We start from the raw sequence: 20175 nt of genomic DNA on the forward strand, positions 1-20175 counted from the left end.
TAAGTATTTTTCTGTTGGCCAAGTTCTTCCCTAGAGAGAATGCTCCCATCATTAGTTTACACCCCTGGTTGCAACATTTGGGAGTCTGAGTGGGGAAAGAGCAGGGGCTATCAGCCTTTTAGGATATCAACTTTCCCATAATCCCCATTTTTTTAAATTTTAGGCTACTAGGCATGCCCCTAGTTGTGTTTGAGTCCAGGGTCTCTCTAGTTTGCAAAGTAGGCTTCTCATCCCCTGACCAATGGCTGCTTGGAGTCAGGGTTGAAATCTTGGGTCAGAACTTTCACTCTGTACTCCTTTTTCATCCCTGCCTGCTATCCTCACATTCAGAGGTATTCTGGTGTATTCTAGCACAATTCTATTTGATCTGGGGTTCCCCTTATGCTCTGCTAAATCAAAAAAACAGTCTGTTTCCAGCTTCCACAAACTTTGTTGTAGTTTTTTCCTCTCTTATTCTTTGTCCTTGTAGATCTTGTTTTTATTCCTGTTTCAATGGAATTATAGAGAGAGCAGAGAGGCAAATGTAGATAGATGTTCAGTGCATCATGTTTCACTGAAAATCTAAATTTATTCTCTAGTGCCCTGCAAGACTTAATAGGTGAATGGCTTGTGGCAATTGCACAATTTTGCTACAGTGCAGATTTCTGGATAACAAAGTTTATTTTGTGGTTTGCTATCCTCAGGATTAATGCCTAACATGTACTTTGCTGTAGAAGAATGACATCTGAGTGGCTTTGGGAACTTCACAGATATGAGTAGAGTACCTGGGTGGCTCAGTTAGTTAATCTTCTGCCTTTGGCTTAGGTCGTGGTTCCAGGTTCCTGGGATCAAGCCCCACTTCCTACTCCTTGCTCAATGGGGAGCCTGCTTCTTCCTCTCCCTCTGCCTGTGGCTCCCCTTCTTGTGTGCACTCTCTCTTTGTCGAACGGATAAATAAAATCTTCAAAAAAAAAAAATCAGGAACTTTACAGATAGAATAACAGAACTGTAGATCACTAAGTAACTTAAATGTTCTTTTTATGGATGTGGAAAGAGACCCAGAGTGCAGAAGTGGTCTATTTATGTTTTCTCATCTATCTAGACTGGAACTGAGTCTGTACTCCAGTTGTCTTTTCCTTACCACTATGGTTCTATATTGTCCCACTAAAGTAACTGGAAATAGAAGCCCTTTATCCATTGCTTATATACCCAAATATCCTGTGTATGCTTTAAGTTTGCAGTCATGAGTGTAGGAGATTTTTTTCTTTCTGTTAATTTTTAGGGTCCAGTTTTTTTTTTTTTTTTTGGTGAACTTCAAACTTGAGAAAATGTGCATTTTACCACTTTAAAGATGTTTCTGTTTTGAAGAATTTATAGTAAGCATTTAAAAGGTTTTTTTTAAAAAAAAAAATAAATAAAAATAAAAGGTTTTTTTTTCTTCCTACTATTCCATTCTCAGTGGGTTCCAAAAGTTCTTAGAGGAGAAAGGTGGCAGTGCTTTCCTGAATATAATTATAGCAGGTGAAGTAATGTTTTTTTAAGATTTTATTTATTTATTCATGAGACAGAGAGAGAGAGAGAGAGAGAGAGGCAGAGACACAGGCAGAGGGAGAAGCAGGCTCCATGCAGGGAGCCCGATGCAGGATTTGATCCTGGGACTCCAGGATCACACCCCGGGCTGAAGGCAGCGCTAAACTGCTGAGCCATCGTCTGCCCTGGGTGAAATAATTTAAAACAAATCAGGATACCTGTTAAAATTTGAAAGTAATGTGGAAAAGGGAAGCAGGTGTTGTAAAAATAATCATGTTTCTTTGGAGAAATCCTAGGGTGCTTTCTTACCAACTTTGCAAAACTCAGTTCTCAGTGCTTCTCCTCTAAGACCTCTAACTCCATTTTACCCATGGGACATAAATTTTTTTTTAAGATTTTATTTATTTATTTGGGTGAGAGGTCAGAGTAAGAGAGAGACAGCACGAGCAGGGATGAGGGACAGAGGGAGAAGGAGAAGCAGACTCCTTGCTGTGTAGGGAGCCCAGTGTGGGCTTGATCCCAGGACCTCTAGATCATGACTCTAGCCAGAGGCAGATGCTTAACCAACTGCCCCTGGCACCCTGGGACATAAATCTTTGTCTTATTTCCCCATTCCCTCCTATATTCTGTACGTGGTACATTTGCCCACAGCACACTGCCAGATTCATTATATTTTGGCATAGAATTCTTTGGTGATTTTCATTTCTGTCTAAAATCTTTGGGGGCAGACCCCTTACATTGTACTTTTGACCAAATTTACTTACAAATGTATTTATGGAATGCCTTCTCTGACTGAGGTACCGGGCTTCTCTGTTGGTGCTAGCATCTGGGGGAGGGGGGGTGTACATATTAAGTCTTAAACAGATACCTGATGGTTGGTATAAATTCACCTTTTTCTCTAGTCACTATTTCAGAGCAATTGAAAGAACAGTCTCTGCCCCTTCCTTTGTGTCACCTTGGTGGCTAGCAGTAACAGCTGGGAGCAGAATGATGGAAAGCCTGTTGCTTGGGAGCTCAGGGGTCTAATGTTCCCTTATGTGGAAAGTGAGTATGTTGTAAGGGAAGTTCTCTGAGATTCCTTACAACCTCCAGGTTTTGTGATTATAAAGAGGTGCCCCCAGTGAGTCAATGACAACTTTTTTAGAACTAGCCCACAAAGAAAACCATCTTGTAGGATTGAATGGAGTCCAATGGAAATATTTCCATAACTGAGCTAAGCTGCTGCATACATAATCTAACGTAACATAGAACACTTTAAATGATAGAGCATTGATTTCATTTTATGCTTTTTTCCTCTTCCCCTCTTCTCCGGTTAAACAGTGGTTTCTCATTATACTTTGGAAATATTTTAACTTTTATTTTTTTCTAATTTTTTTCCTGTGAAATATATTTTAAAACATGTACACTTTATTTTATTTTTTAAGATTTTATTTTTAAGTAATCTCTACACTCAGTGTGGGGCTCAGACTCACAACCCTGAGATCAAGCATCACATGCTCTATCAGCTATCAGCTGAGCCAGCTAGGTCCCTCAAAACATATGTACATTTTAAAGATAAGTGAAACAAAAGCCAGGATAACCATCCTCTAAGTGTAAAAGTTCCCTGTGTGATCCTCCCTTACACCCAATCCCAGGTTAACCGCCATCCTGACTGTTATCGTGAAAGTTAGGATTTTGCTTCTTTTTATTATGTTTTAAATTCTGAACTTGGAAATGGATTAGCTTAAAATGAGAGGCCTTCAGTCTTTTGACATATGTGCTTTATTTTTTACACAAGGTAATACTAGAAAAATAATAGATGATGCCATTGACTCTTCTGAGCACTTTCCACATTATAACTCCCCAGCAGCTGTATGATATAGGTGAGGAAACTGAACCCAGGCTAGGAATTGGGTCCCACTGAGATTCTGATCCAGCCAACCTGATGTCTAAACCTGCTCTCTTGGGATCCCTGGGTGGCTCAGCGGTTTAGCGCCTGCCTTTGGCCCAGGACGTGATCCTGGAGACCCGGGATCAAGTCCCACATCAGGCTCCCTGAGTGGAACCTGCTTCTCCCTCTGCCTGTGTCTCTGCCTCTCCCTCTCTCTGTCTCTCATGAATAAATAAATAAAATCTTAATAAAATAAAATAAACCTGCTCTCTTAACCACAACATCTAATTAGGGTATTGTTTTATAACTTGATACAACTTTATATTTTTCAGATCTGGGTTTATTTTGTATCTTAAAATACCCTAACCAGATAACAGGGTAGCCATCAAGCTCTGTATTGTTTCTGCTAGAACTGTTCCATTGGAAAGCTCTATAGGGTTTTGGTTCTTGTCCAAATACTCCTAACATCTCATTGCTTGGCACAGATAAAGAGCCCATCAATTGATCTAAACCTTATCGTAAATTTAGTGTTGTCTATTTTAGAGCCCTTCTAAAATGTTCATTTTATAAATATCAGTTTTTTAATAGGAATTTCAGGGAAAATCAACAGTATCACTTTATGTTTATAGTATAGTGAATAGTGATATGTAGGTTAGCTTTAATTTTTAATTAAAGAGCTGTGATTCTTACTTTCTTCTTTTTCCTTTTTAAGTAGTCTCTACACCCAGTGTGGGGCTTCAACTCATGACCCCAGAATCAAGAGTCACATGCTCTACTGACTGAGCCAGCCTTCAGTGATAAGTCATTATGTTTAAATTTTAAAATCAGAAACTGTTTCTATAGGAGTACAGATTAAAAAAAAAAAAAAAGAGTGCAGATTTACGCTCAGTCCCTTCTTGGCACAAAGCTTTGTTCTTTGCCAATGGTATTGAGTTACTGGAATTGCACTAATCAAAGCAGTTATCTTGGGCCTAAGTGTTGCTGTTTTTTTCCTGTGTGGTCCTGGACCAGTCATTTAACAACTGATTCAAGTATCTATCTTTCATTCATAAAGTGCCCCTGGCACCCACCTCATTGTGAGAATTAACTGAGCAAATATATGTGAAAACACCTCACTTAGCATGGTATCTAGTAGGAGTATAATAAATTTTCATAAATGTTCTCTTCCCATTAAAATTGCCACTCTGTGCTGACAAAATTGTTGTATAGTATTTTTAAAAACATTCTTGGTAATGACAACTAATGTTTTTAAAATGATTTGGATGTATGCTGCAGACTGAGCTCTACCAATTAATGATATTTATTATATGTGGGGTGTAGAAAAGCAGGATTAGATTTAAGCACAGTGATGGAATAGCAATTCTGGTGCATGCTGTATGGAAGGTCATTTTTGTGGCTGCCACTGCTGCTCTACAAACTAAATGGGATTTGGTATTGCTTTTGTTTGCATATATTTATCTTGGATGATTGGGGAGAATGCAAGTATATCTGCTATTGCTTTTAAGTCATTTTAATTTTTGTGAGAAGATATTCCCAGTGTGGCTAAGAGCTTATGCTCTTTAATCCCTATAAGCTGTTAGTTAAGACCAGGATATTATTTAACTAAAATAAAGATGCAGATACCAAACACATTTTAGGATTCTTTAGCTCCACAGGAAAGGTCAGGTTCTTGAATCCTAGCATGCTCCCCCAAACCCTGGAATGTTCAAATATCAATGTCTCTTCTCAATAAGTCTTTGCTATTTTTAGTAGCAAAGAAAGAAGAGCTAACCTATGTGTAGCTCTTGTCAGTTTACAATGCATTGCACACACATTTTATTTGATCTATGCAGCATCCTTGGAAGGGAGTAGAGCTGATGTTATATCCACTTACAAGTAGGAAGGTAGAGATCCCAGGACATTAGTGAGTTGCCCAAGGTTACACTGCTAATAAGTGACGCTCAAACTCAAGCCTTATGATTCTAAATCTGACTCTAGCACTCTCCCGTGTTCTTATGCCCCTTATAAAGAAAGAGACCCATCTAATATCTTATTAGATACAGAAAACCAATCAAGGCAGATGGATTTCTAAAATTTTTATTTACAACTTTTTGTTTATTTATTTGAGAGAGAGAGAGAGAGAGAGATTGAGAGCGCACACACACATGTGAGTATGAGTGGGGGAGGGATAGGAGGAAGGAAAGAATCCCAAGCAGATTTCCATGTTGAGCATGGAGCTCTACACTCGGGGCTCGATCCCAGGACCCTGAGATCATGACTTGAGCCAAAATCAAGAGTCCATATTACTTAACTGACTGAGTTACTCAGACACCCCTAAAACTTTTGATTTTAACCACACAGGCATTTAGGGAAGAAAATTTCTAATGTGGGGCATGACCATCTTTTAGTCTGAGGCTGTGGATCTTTTATACATCATTGTATTGGTCCTAGTTTGTTTTTATTTTGGAAACAATGTAAAAGTGTTCTGTTCTACAACAAACATGTACATGTGAAGAGATGAAAAAAATTACAGTTTATAGTGGTGAACGCCATGTGAAGTTTTTGGGTTTTGAGGGGTTTGCTTTTTTTTTTTTTTTTAAGAGTATCTATTTGAGAGAGAGTGTGTGAGTGGGGGTGGGGAGGGGCGGAAGGGAGAGGGAGAGAATCTTAAGCAGATATTTCATGCTATCCCTGAGCATGGAGCCCAGTGCAGGGCTTAATATCACAACCCTGGGATCATGACCCGAGCCAAAATCAAAAGTCTGATGCTTAACTGACTGAGCCACCCAGACGCCCTTGCCATGTGAAATATTTAATTGAAAATACTTTGTAGGGGTACCTGGGTGGCTCAGTGGTTGAGCGTCTGCATTTGGCTCAGGATGTGATCAAGAGCCTGCTTCTCCCTCTGCCTATGTCTCTGCCTCTCTCTCTCTGTGTCTCTCTTGAATAAGTAAATAAAATCTTAAAAAAAGAAAATACTTTGTAAATATTATCGTATTGCTCAAGAATTAAAATTTGAGATAAAGGTCATTTTAAAAGAAGAGGTCCTCTATCAATAATTCATTCAACCAACAATATATATTAAGTCAGTGGGACTCTAGAATGAATGAGAAACAACCTGTTCTCAGGAAGCTCATAGTCTAGGTTGACATTCTATGTACACTGTATAACACAGCTTCATAAATCCATGGACCACATTTCTGTTTAATGATGAAAAAGGATTTTAATAAACAAGTTATAAGAAATGAGTTCATTTGGCAAGTGGACTTAGATTTTACCACTTAGATTATTCTGAACCATGGTCAGAGTGTGTCAGTACAATCCTAGCACCCTTTGTGTTTCACAGAAAATCATAAATCTGTTTTTGCAGTTTCTGTGCAGAGGTCCTAAATTTGAACTTAAACCACTGGTCTTTGTTAAAAACCCATGGCAACTAATAACTTAGAACATTAAAGTCAGCAGACCTTGATCCTTTTTGTTCATGTTCTCCATACTGTGCTCTGAAATGTAGAGTGTTACATGTTTTCTTTCTGCATAATTATTTACTCTGGGTAAATATGGGTGGTGTGTACAAATTTTGGAATTTCAAATTTGAGTGGGCCTGAAGATCACAAAACTCTTCAGTGGCAGAGTATGGACTGAAACCCAGGTTTACTGACACCTAGCTTTCTCTTTTCCTGCCATCTGGACTTCCTACTTTAGCATATAAGACATTTAATTGTGGTCTTCTTAGAAGAATTTTACATGAGATTTCTTTATTTAGTGGTGGATGGATGTAAAATTTTTTTCTTATTGTGTAAGTTTATTCTACTTTTGTGTCATCCAAGGCTTTGGCCTATTTTTTACTCTCATTAGATATGACTGATTAGTGTCTGAGTGGCTCAGTTGGTTCATCTGCTTTCTGCTCAGGTCATGATCCCAGAGTCCTGGGATCAAGCCCAGTCGTGTTGCCTGCTTAGCAGGTAGTTCATTTCTCCCTTTACCTCTACCCCTCCCCCATCTTGTGCTCTCTCTTACTCTCTCTCTCTAAAAAAATATTTTTAAACAATTAAATAAATGTATTGATATTCTTGTGATCAACTTTTTAAACTTGAAAAATAGGGATCCCTGGGTGGCGCAGCGTTTTGGCGCCTGCCTTTGGCCCAGGGCGCGATCCTGGAGACCCAGGATCGAATCCCATATCGGGCTCCTGGTGCATGGAGCCTGCTTCTCCCTCTGCCTATGTCTCTGCCCCTCTCTCTCTCTCTCTCTCTCTCTCTCTCTGTGACTATCATAAATAAATTTTTAAAAAAATTTTTTAAAACTTGAAAAATAATATAAAATATATACTTAAAATATTTTGAGATATATATAACACATTGGGGTGCCTGGGTGGCTCAGCGGTTGAGTGCCTAGCTTTGGCCCAGGGCATGATCCTGGAGTTCTGGAATCGATTCCCACATCAGGCTTCCTGCATGGAGCCTGCTTCTCCCTCTGCCTATGTCTCTGCTCTCTCTCTCTGTGTCTTTCATGAATAAATAAATAAAATCTTTTTAAAAAAAGATATATAACACATAAACTATATTTTAAAATACATTAACTATATATGTTGAATCCTAGTTATATTTAATATTTAGTTACATTTATTTTATACCTATATTTAGATAACCTTAATTACCTAAAATATGAATCTATTCTACTTGGTGAGCCATCTGAACATTCCCTATGTATTAATGTATGTCAATTACATACATTAATATTAGAGAGCTCTTTAAGGAAAGGCATTCCTGCTGTCACTTTGATGTTAGTCCTTGGCGCTAATGTTTCTTCAGAGCAGAAACCTTTTTGAATCCTAGCTCTGCCACTTAATAACCATGGAACTTATTTGTGCTTTAGTTTCACTGTCTGTGAAATGGGAATAAAGATAATAACTAACTCAGTTGTACGAAGTGAATGAGTATGTGTGAGAGTGCTTAGATGAGTGTCTGGCACACATTTAAAACCATGTAAATGCCATCAGCAGCTATTATCATCATCATCATCATTGTTATTGTTATTCTTTGACAGAATAAGGTGAGGAAGTTTTTCAAGAATGGGCTTTATCCTCTCAAGCCCTGAACATTGCTCTAAACTAAAGATAGAAAGATAAAAGAAAGAAAGTTGCTAAACCTTTGTTGATCATTAGCTGTGTGCTAGGCAATGACCTAGCATTTTTTTTTTTAAAGATTTTTAATTTATTTATTCACGAGAGACACACAGAGAGAGGCAGAGACACAGGCAGAGGGAGAAGCAGGCTCTATACAGGAAGCTTGATGTGGGACTTGATCTCGGAGACTCCAGGATCACACCCTGAGCTGAAGGTAGATGCTTAACCGCTGAGCCACCCAGGCGTCCCATGACCTAGCATTTTACCTACATTCTTACTTAGTCCTTTTACCAGTGCCCTGAAGTATATTAGAAAACAATCTCAAACAAATAAGAAACTTGCATAAGATCTTGTACTAGTAAGTGGACACCATGATGATAACTGGTCTTTGTTACTCTGCATCCTGTACTCTTGCCTTTCATGACACCAGAAACATGAGAATTCAAGTTTCCCTAGGAGGTAAGCTTGAAATTTGCTTGCTAGGGACTTTATTTTTAATGACCATTTTAAGGTTGTTCCATTTTCGTTTGTTCCTACTATAGTGATTTGTTTTATGTATCTGTAATTCTACCCCTCCCCATTCAAAAGTATATTGCAGTAGTTTAAATGATGTAAGTGGAACTGAGATGGCAAATATTTGGACATATGGAGTCTTATTAATAGTTGTCAGAATTAAGCTGAATTATAATTTCCCATTTTTCAAGATCACTATCACAATTATTGAAGTCATTACTCCTGAAATTAATAGCGGTTTCATAGGGCTTTTAAGCCTAAACTCCATGTAGCTGCATGTCCTAGGTACTGACCCTTTTTTTGAATTTATAAATAAAATTCATGAAATTGCTTTTTTCTTGCTGTATATTAGCTCAACCTTATGGATTGTTTCCCCTATAGGTAATAGAGAAGAGGAAACCTAATCAATGGCAGTGGAATAATATGGAAGAAGATGGAAAAAACTTGTTTAATGGGTAAGAATAAAACTATAATAAAAAGGTTAATGAAAATTATTCTTAATAGTGTTATGTATGGCCAATCTGTAGCAAGTGGCCAAGGTTGGTATACCATTCATGTGAGTGATCAGTTACTATTATTTGTCTTATTCCCCTTCTGAACTTTTACCACCTTCTTTCTTCATACTGTTGTGAATTTCTTAGTTCTATGAGTTAACTTAAACTAAGAGAGGACACAGCCATATTTGAAGATAAAGGTAGGATCTGGAGATCAGGCACATATTAAAACAAGTCTAGGGTAGGTCTTGAAGCTTTGGTGGCTGGATTCTCCTTTTCCAAATACTACCAGCTGCTGTGATGTTAGGCTTATGGTGGCAGTCCTGCTCGTTTAGGCAAGAGCAGATTGTGTCCATGGAATTCCACAGAAGGTCTGATAGAATGTGTCATTAAATTAATGAGATATAAAATGTTTTAATCCTACAAGTCCATACATTTTTATTGTCAATAATTCAAACATTATAGATAAACAAAACCCTCTACCTAAGTCTTAGCCCCTTCCCAGGGTATGTAAGTGTATGATATGTATTTGTGCAACCTTCTTCTTTGCCTAATGATTCAAAACTTGGGTTTAGAAGCTGTACTGTTTTTGACTAGCCATCATTAACTTGATATTTGGGCAACTTAATTTCTTAACAAACTTAATTCTTGGGTGTAAGTGGGGACCATAAAATTCCTGTCTCATCGTGATGTTGAGGATTAGTTGGATAATACATCTAAAAAACTTGGAATAATGCCTGGAACATAGTAAGTGTTGAGTAAATGTTAGCTATAATTTTGTTATGTATTCTAGTTAGCATTTTTATGTGCTAGCCCTCTACAGATTAATCTTTTTCTGATACAGTACAGGAGGTAAGTCATCTTGTAGAAGGTCAGCCCTAGAGGCAAGAATTTTAAATTTTTTCATGAAAATTTTCTTTCTGGCTTTAAGCTTCGATTCTTTCAGAGTCTGCTGCTAGGCTATGTGTGAGAACAGTTATACACCTTCAGCTCTTACTGCATATGTCGTGGTGTGTATGATGCTTACAGATATGCATGAACTACCTTCTGGCTGTGATAATTTTATCTTGCCCATAGAAGTATCTGTGTTAAAGCAGGTTGCATGATTCTCTTGTTTCTAGATAGATATGTCAAATTTTGTTACAATTCCTTCAGTCTATGTTGACAGAAAAGTCTTCTTTAAATTTCTTCTCTCAAAAAAAAAAATAAAATAAAATAAATTTCTTCTCTCTTGTTTCACAGAATTGTAATAATTATGAAAATGTCTTTGGTGTCTTTTCCATGACTTGTCAGCACTTTTTAGGTAGTGCAGACAATTACCTATTTTTAAGAAGGAAGGACACTAAGATAGTCATCTCTTCTTAATATTTTCCTCCTATATTGTCCTGGAACTTTATTAGATTATTACGAACTATTCTGTCTGCTGTGACTATCTTAGAAGACTAATATATAAAAATAGAAGTTAACATTTACTGAATACTTTTTATGTGGCAGGCATTTTTTGAAGTGTTTTACCCACTTATTCATTATCTCATGTAATCCCATCATCTACTTACAAGGCAGATACTGATATTAATCTTCATTTTAAAAGTTGAGGAAGCTGAGGCACAGATTAAGTAATTTGCCCAAAGTCAAAATTGCAAGTGGCAGATTTCAGATTCAAACCTAGATCCTCTTTTCCAGAACCTACAACTGCTGGCCTAGTTAGTAAAACTCATATAAAGTTTGTTAAGGTGGGTGTAAATTTAAATAAGATGATAAAACCAAATATTTCCTGAACAAGTCACCATAACTAATCTGATTTTGCTTGCCTGTGGGAAGGAAAATTTGAAATCATGTATCTTCTTAAGTATGGGAAAAATGACAATATGAGATGATTATCCATAAATAATTATTTGTCTTGGACCATCCTTAAATGATTACAGCTGTTTTGCTTCTTTATGAATCATTTGTAGTAGTTAGAAAATCACTTGCACCTAGCAAAGGACTAATATTAATATGTATGTATGTTTAAAAGGGATTAGAATGAGTTGATTTGTAGATTGCCAGTTAGCTGCTATTTGTAGAAACAGGCTCTCAGAAAGATTGAGCTGTGCAGCAGTTTGGAACTGATTAGTGATTGGAAATTGTTCTTTTGTCCTGTTAAATAATATTTGAATGACAGAGAAAGTTATGCAAGGAAAGGAAGGGCAGGAGAGAGGTGACTTATGGATCTTATAATTAGCATGTCACTTAGAAGTAATGGTCTAAAAAGTCAATGTACATTAACAATCGACATTTGTCTAGGAACTGGAAAGAATTCTAATACATGGTTTTCATTCTGGGCTATATTTTGTCAGAGAGAATCGTTGGCTTTTCTTTTCTTCACATAGCAATTCATTCTCCGTTGAAATATGGTAAAGTACAAAGGATAAGCAACATTTACAATAACAACTACAGGGGCACCTGGTGGCTCAGTGGTTGAGCATCTGCCTTTGGCTCAGGTCATTATCCTAGGGTCCTGGGATTGAGTCTTGCATTGGGCTCCCCACAGGGAGCCTGCTTCTCCCTGTCTCTCTCATGAATAAATAAATAAAATCTTAAAAAAAAAAAAAGAATAAAGTGTGGCCATATATGGTCAGCATGTTTTCCTTTCTCCTCTCCATCTTAACACCCATTTCCTGTTTGAGAATCCCTTCTAATTGTTGATCAAAGTTACAGCTTTTAGCATACATTTCTTTTATAACAGTGTCTTAAGGAGTGGTCTGGGGGCCCCTGAGACTCTTTCAGGAGTCAAAGCTATGTTCATAATAATACTAAAACATTACTTGCTTGCAAGTCTGTAGTGGAGTTTTCCAAAAGCTGCGTGGTGTGTAACCAATTCAATACAGAAATAGATAGGAGAATCTGGCTGTTTTCCTTAATTCAGACATTGAAAAGATTTGCAGAAATGTAAAATAAGACCACTCTTCTCTAGATTTTCAGTGAGAAGTACTAAGGTTTGTTTCTATGTTAGAATGTAACGGTGACCCCAGTCTGGGCCAGAAGGTCATGGTGCTCCTGTCTAGTAATTGAGTGGATTGTGAATGGTCACAAGCAGCGCCTACCACACAACACCTCCGTGTACATTCTAGGGACATCCTGATAGGCTGAAGCTATGTCTCCTAGCCTAGAGAAGTGAGACTTATGCTCTTTTTTCATAATTGTGCTGGGGGGTATATTCCAGATTATGGAAGCTCTGGAAATCTGGAAAAAGGAGGGCTTCACTTTAAGTAGGAATACCATCCAACCTTTCCAGTGATCTCACTGATATGTGCCATATTTGGAGTGTTCTTTGTGTTGGTTGCTCCCTACTTTAGGAGGACCTACTTTAGCTTTACAGGATAGCTGTTGTTTGTTTGGTTGTGTTGAGCATCTATGTTGCAGACAAGTTCTAGGGGCTGGAAGTAAGTCAGTAAGCAAAATAAAAACAAAAAACACTTCTGTCCTCATGAAGCTGCCATTCCAGCTCTGGAATCCTTTGCTGTAGTCACACCTCCCTTTCCAGGACATTTCAGAGTTGGCAAAGACGCTGTGATGCTCAAGCCTCTGTGTCTTGAGCACTGACTGATATTTCTCAGTGGCTGACTGCTGAGGATAAAGTGGAAACTGCTTGACATTTTGTGATGTTTTTAAATTATTATTATTATTATTTAAAAGAAGTGCCAAATGGTTTGGAATTTTTCAAATCATATATGAAACACTAGCCTATCTAGTTCACCTTATTGTGGCTGTTTTAATCTTATTTTGTTTTCAAGTTAGTGCCATTTTTGTTAAGAACCTTAACTTAAAAAAATTAAATACCAACTTATGTTAAATTTATTCTAATTGTTTTTCATTATTTGAAGAAAAATGTTCATACATGCATGAGATTTTCCTTGCCCGGTGCGTTGCTCCCAAGACCCTGTAATTTGTTTAATAGACTTTTGTACAGAAAAAGATTACTTGGTTCATTAGATTGAGTCACTTAATAATGACTTGAAGGTTAACTAATGCGGCCATCAGACTCCTGCTCACCGGCTGGACGTCTATCATATCACTAACTTCAGTCATTTCCAACTGCAGACAATTGGGAATACCATTAGAATATTAATGGAAAAAGAAACTGACATTCAAAATGGGAATGACCAAAAATTATCTCTAAAGATTATTTTAATTTTTAAGATACACTTTAATAGAAGCTCCTTTTTTTTTTTTTTAATTGGGCGGCATTGTGACCTTCCTTTTATTGAAGGTGTTAAAAGAGCTTTTTAATCAGAATACAACAAACAGCTGTTGTCTCTTCAGTGCTGCTACCTGCCAGGCACCCAGTTTCCAGCTGTTCCTGGTGTTCCAAAGACCAGACTGTCTAGGGCTCAAATAAAATCCTGTCTTTTGGGATCCCTGGGTGGTGCAGCGGTTTGGCGCCTGCCTTTGGCCCAGGCCGCGATCCTGGAGACCCGGGATTGAATCCCACGTCGGGCTCCCGGTGCATGGAGCCTGCTTCTCCCTCTGCCTGTGTCTCTGCTTCTCTCTCTCTCTCTCTCTCTCTCTGTGTGTGACTATCATAAATAAATTTAAAAAATTTTTTTTAAAAATCCTGTCTTTTGCCAGCAGGTAAGACATAGTCTGCTGCTCAGGGCAGAGGTGGGGTAAACTGAGGGGTCCTTTCAACAGTGTCCAACCAACCTTTTTTTTTTAGTAACCCTTAAATCCCACTCCTTACTTCTACCTTCAGAGGTATGTGGAGCCTCTAATTTCCAGGCCTTTCCTGGTTCTGAAGTTCTAACCAACTTGCTTGCTTATTTCACCCTGGTGTGAGCAGCATTTAAATTTTAGCATGCTCTTGTATATTACACTTCCCATTCCTCTGTTTGCTTTCCAGATTCCAAAATTTCGATACTTCTCATGTACTATTTTATTATCTCCCCCTGTTTGTCTTTATGAATTGATGGCCTTTATTACCCTTTATATACTGATTTTACTGGGATTTTGAGAGAAAGGAGATAAATGTGTATTCATTCTGCCATATTTTACTAGAAGCCTAGGTTTTAACATGTATTATCGAGTACATACAGCATCCTAGGAATTGTTAGACACTTGGTCTTTTCTCTAATTTAAAAATCCCGGAATCCCTGGGTGGCGCAGCGGTTTAGCGCCTGTCTTTGGCCCAGGGCGCGATCCTGGAGACCCGGGATCAAATCCCACATCGGGCTCCCGGTGCATGGAGCCTGCTTCTCCCTCTGCCTGTGTCTCTGCCTCTCTCTCTCTGTGTGACTATCATAAATAAATAAAAATTAAAAAAAAAATCCCTTCAGGGGCACTGGGTGGCTCAGTCAGTTAAGCATCTGCCTTTGGCTCAGGTCATGATCTCAGGCTTCTAGGATTGACCCCCCAGGTTGGGCTCCCTGCTCAGTGGGGAGTCTGCTTTTCTCTCTCCGTCCCCTTCCCCCTGCTCATGCTCTCTCTCTCTCTCTTTCTTTTGCTCACCCTCTCAAGTAAATAAATAAAATCCTTAAAAAAAATCCCTTCAAGTTCTATTGAGTTTAGACTATTCATTCACATTAGTGCTATTCACCTATTATTTTTTGAGTACTTTCTACATGCTAGGCACTATGACATAAACTATTTCATACGATTAGCACATCCATTCTAAGGCATATAAATATCATACCTCATTTTAATGATTCTGGAAACAAATTTAAAGTTACAGGCCCAGTAAAAGGTAATGGTGGGTTTGAGATAGTCTTTTAAAACAAATGAGCTTTCTGTGTATCAGCTATCTCTAAGATATTAGATAGATGACCATTGTGGATATATATATATTTTTTAATGTAAGCTCTGCTTGAACTTATGACCCTAAGATCAAGAGTCCCATGCTTTGCCAACTGATTGTGGATTTTTGAGCAGGGGTATACAGTATAGGATGAAAATGCTGCTTTTGCTTAATACTATGATAATATTTGAGGTATATAGTAGTTCTAAAAAGATAGGAGGCATCAAGATCAACTAGCACTTAAAGCTGTAATGAATGGCCCACAGCGTTAAGGGCCTAGATTTGGGGGGGAGAGAGCAATAGCAATTAGGAAGGTAATTAGGTTTAAGAAACGCATGTGCACATGCGCACATCTGTGTATGTGCATGCGTGGGGGCGGGGAGAGGGCGTGGGGAGGTGGCATTTGAATCCATTCTTTTTTTTTTTTTTTTAAGATTTTATTCATTCATGAGAAACAGAGAGAGAGAGAGAGAGAGAGAGAGAGAGAGAGGCAGAGACACAGGTGGAGGGAGAAGCAGGCCCCATGCAGGGAGCCTAATGTGTGGGACTCGATCCTGGGTCCCCAGGATCACACCCTGGGCCTGAAGGCTGCGCTAAACCGCTGAGCCACCCAGGATGCCCTGAATCCATTCTCTTAAATGAGCTGCTATAACAAAGAACTTAGCCCTCGGGATCCCTGGGTGGCGCAGCGGTTTAGCGCCTGCCTTTGGCCCAGGGCGCGATCCTGGAGCCCCGGGATCGAGTCCCACGTCAGGTTCCCGGTGCATGGAGCCTGCTTCTCCCTCTGCCTGTGTCTCTGCCTCTCTCTCTCTCTCTCTCTCTGTGTGTGACTATCATAAATAAATAAATTAAAAAAAAAATTTAAAAAAAAAAAAAAAAAAAAAAAAAAAAGAACTTAGCCCTGAGCCTAGTACTCTGGTTTCTGAATGTGATTAGTAGGGTTTGGTAACCACCTTGACTGACATGATGAAGGAGTTAAGGAGAATGTCAAGTTTTCAAGTCAGGTGAATAGGGGTGCCATATCTAGTACTGAGTTAAGGTGGGAAGAAGCACAAGGGGATATTAGTAAATTTGAACAACATTACATGTGAATGTCTTGGCTTCTTGGAAATACGAACATCTGACATGTTTTCTGTATTCCTTTCTTTGTTTTTTGGCATTTCTCTGAATGTCCTATAATAATACTATACACTATTACAGAAAGCTGACTTCATTCAGTCACATGATTTCTTAATAGGTACCCATATTTTTGAGCTACTCTTTAGTATTTTTATATCTGTAATTTGAAGGCCTTTTTTTTTTTCCTTTTTGGAACCAAGTACTCTGATTTCATCAGCACGGAAAGTGTTTTTACAAATCAATTCTTAAAGACCAGGAACCGAATGTAAAAGACATGAATGGACAGTTCAGATAAAGAGAAAAAAAGATTGATAGTCACCATAATTAAAGGCACACAAAATATATATGTGTGTGTGTGTGTATATGTGTATATGTGTATATATATATATATATATATATATAATTTTTCAAATGTGAGATGGAAAATTATTTAAAGATGTGTCAATCCCGTACTGGGGAAACATGAATTCTCAAATATTGCTACTGGGAGGTGAGGGAAGGAGTGTAAATCAGTGCAGCCTTTGGTGGTTCAATGGTTGAGCATCTGCCTTTCAGCTCAGGTCATGATCCTGGAGTCCTGGGATTGAGTCCCACTTGGGGCTCCCCGCAGGGAGCCTGCTTCTCCCTCTGCCTGGGTCTCTGCCTCTCTCTGTCTCTCATGAATAAATAAATAAATAAATAAAATCTTTAAAAAACAAATAAAATTTAAATGTATGTATTCCTTGTCACAGCAATTCATCTTCTGTAAATTATCTCATAGACACTTGCATAAGTGTGTCATGATAGATGTCAAAGAGTACACGTGGCACATTGTTTGAAAATAGCATAATTCTTCATTTGTAGAGGAGTTAGTTAAATGAATTAGGCCGTCCATGTCATAGAACATGGTATATAGTCTTTAAAAAAGAGTGAGATAAAGCTAGATGTATGGGAAAACGTCCAAGGTATGTTAAAGTTAAAAAAAGAAAAGAAAAGAAAAGAAAAAGATGTAGAGGTGCCTGGGTGGCTCAGTTGGTTAAATGTCTGCCTTCAGCTCCGGTCATCTTAGGGTCATGGGATGGAGACCTGCACAGGGTTCCCTGCTCAGTGGAGAGCCCACCCACCCCCTTCCACTTGTGCTCTTTCTTTCTCGCTCAAATAAATAATATTTTTTTAAAAAGATGTAGAATAATGTGTATGATAAAGTCAAACATGTTTCTAAATGCATAAAATATTCTGGAAATGTGCTGCAGAAGGATACTCAGTTAATAGTAGTTACCTCTAGAGAGGCAACCAGGGATAGAAAGCAGAGGGAGAGCTGTACTCTTGCAGTTTTATATTCTCTACACATCTTAGTTTTATTTTTTCAAGTGTATAAAATTAATAGGAAAAAACAGGACTCCAGTTGTCCAGTTGTCCTTTGCTAAACTTTTTTTTTTTAAGCAAACTCTACCCTGAACATAAGGCTTGAACTCCCCACCCCAAGATCAAGAATCACAGGCTCTACTGCCTGAGCCAGCCTCGTGCCCCTCCTTTGCTAAACTTATAATGAACCCTGGGATGCCTGGGTGGCTCAGTTGGTTGGGCATCCAGCTCTTGATCTCAGCTCAGGTCTTGATTTCAGGGTCATGGGTTCAGGTGCCATGCTGGGCTCAGTGCTAGGCATGGAGCCTACCTAAAAAAAACAAAAAATTATAATGAACCTTGCTTTCCATAATTAAAAAAAATTATTATAGAAAATTTCAAACTTTGGGTGCCTGGGTGGCTCAGTTGGTTAAGCATCTGCCTTCAGCTCAGGTCATGATCAGGTCTTAGGATCCTATTCAGTGGGGATCCTGTTTTTCCCTCTCTCTCTGCCGCTCCCCCCCTGAGTGTGCTTGCACACTCTCACACTCTCTCTCTCGCTCTCTGTCAAATAAGTGGATAAAATAAGTGGATAAAATCTTTAAAAAAAAAAAAAAAAAAGAAAATTTCAAACTTTATCTATACCCCTTCCCTCTTCCTTACCCTACTCCTGGGTTCTTTTGAAACAAATCCTAGACATCATATGATTTCATCTATAAATGGTTTTTTATGTGCCTCTAAAAGATAAGAATTAGGGCAACCTGGGTGGCTCAGTGGTTTAGCGCTGCCTTTGGCACAGGCTGTGATCCTGGAGACCCGGGATCCAGTTCCGCGTTGGGCTCCCTGCATGGAGCCTGCTTCTCCTTCTGCCTTTGTCTCTGCCTCTCTCGCACGCACTCTGGGTCTCTCATTAATAAATTTGAAAAAATAAAAGTTAAGAATTATTTTTTATAAACATTACCACAATAATTATCATGCATGTAAATATTGACAGTAATTCCTTAATATCACCAAATACATTAGTCAGTGTACAAATCTCCCCAATTATTTCATTTTTTAAAATAGTTTGCTCATTTGATCAGGATCTAAATAAAGTTCAAACATTGCAGTTAGCTGATAGTATCACTCTTTCTTGCTTCCGTCCACTCTTTTTCTTTGAAACATCTTTTAGAGAGCATGCACACACAAGGGGAGGGAGTGGGAGAAGCAGACTCCCCACTAAGCAGGGAGCCCTGATTTGGGGCTCAATCCCAGGACCCTGGGATCATGACCTGAGCCAGAGGCAGACGCTTACGCAGCCAAGCCACCCAGGTGCCCCTCTTTGAAACCTCTTTGTCCTATTTGAGTCATTTGTCCTGTCAGATTTCCTTCAGCCTAAATATTGATGACTGTATCCCAGTGTTAGTTAACTATTATTAGATTGTTTACTGTGTTGTCTGTAAATGAGTAGTTAAATCCAGAGACAAATTAGATTCATGTTCTATTTTTCAGGAAGAATTCTTTTTTTTTTCTTTTTTTAAGATTTTATTTATTTATTCATGAGACACACACACACACACACACACACACAACAGAGACACAGGCAGAGGGAGAAGCAGGCTTCATGCAGGGAGCCCGATGTGGGACTCGATCCCGGGACTCCATCCCAAGACTCCAGTATCAGGCCCTGGGCCGAAGGCAGGCGCTAAACCACTTAGCCACCTGGGCTGCCTTTTTTTTTTTTTTTTTTTTAAATTGGAGCTCAATTTGCCGACATATAGCATATCACCCAGTGATTCTTCCATTTCAGGAAGAATTCTTAGTGAGTGTCAGTATATATTTCCATCACGAGGTACATAATGTCTGGTTGTCTTTTTTTTTTTTCTTAAGATTTATTTATTAGAGGGCAGCCCGGGTAGCTCAGCGGTTTAGCGCCGCCTTCAGCCCAGGGCGTGATCCTGGAGACCTGGGATCAAGTCCCACATCAGGCTCCCTGCATGGAGCCTACTTCTCCCTCTGCCTGTGTCTCTGCCTCTCTCTCTCCCCTCTCTGTGTTTCTCATGAATAAATAAATAAAATCTTTAAAAAAAAAAAAGATTTATTTATTAGAGAGTGCAAGCCGAGAGAGGGGCAGACAGAGAGGGAGAGAATCTCAAGCAGACTCCTTGCTGAACACGGAGACCAGTGTGGGAGCTCAATAACATGACCCTGAGATCATGATCTGAGCTGAAACCAAGAGACAGATGCTCAACTGACTGAGCCACCTAGGCACCCCTGTCTTGTTATCTTTTTGGTGTGCCACTGATGATGATTGCCTAGGCCCACTGATTCGTAAGAGTCTTCCATAAATGGAACTATTAGCTAGTGGCCAATATATTAAGTATCCTAAGTATATAATATTTGGATATAGGTTATTTTAAATACTTTCTAAATTTTTATATTGTCTGCTGCTGTTGCTGCAGGACACCATTGGTGTGCCAGTTTATCTTTG

The 20175-nt window shown here is 38.7% G+C and overlaps 1 protein-coding gene across 7 annotated transcripts in view; it reads left to right on the forward strand.

Annotated features, from left to right (window-relative positions):
* The window catches only part of USP49 (ubiquitin specific peptidase 49), a 93178-nt gene that overhangs the window by 28049 nt on the left and 44954 nt on the right, over positions 1-20175 (forward strand). For 6 of the 7 annotated variants that reach the window (XM_041723593.1, XM_041723617.1, XM_041723586.1 and 3 more), the window contains one exon: positions 9378-9451. The exons of the other annotated variant lie outside the window; for it this stretch is intronic. The gene's annotated coding sequence lies outside the window, so the exon portion shown is untranslated. The remainder of the gene's footprint in view (positions 1-9377; positions 9452-20175) is intronic. 7 annotated transcript variants of the gene reach the window in all.

This window comes from Vulpes lagopus, chromosome 1, assembly GCF_018345385.1.
Source record: "Vulpes lagopus strain Blue_001 chromosome 1, ASM1834538v1, whole genome shotgun sequence".
Classification (NCBI taxonomy): Eukaryota; Metazoa; Chordata; class Mammalia; order Carnivora; family Canidae; genus Vulpes; species Vulpes lagopus.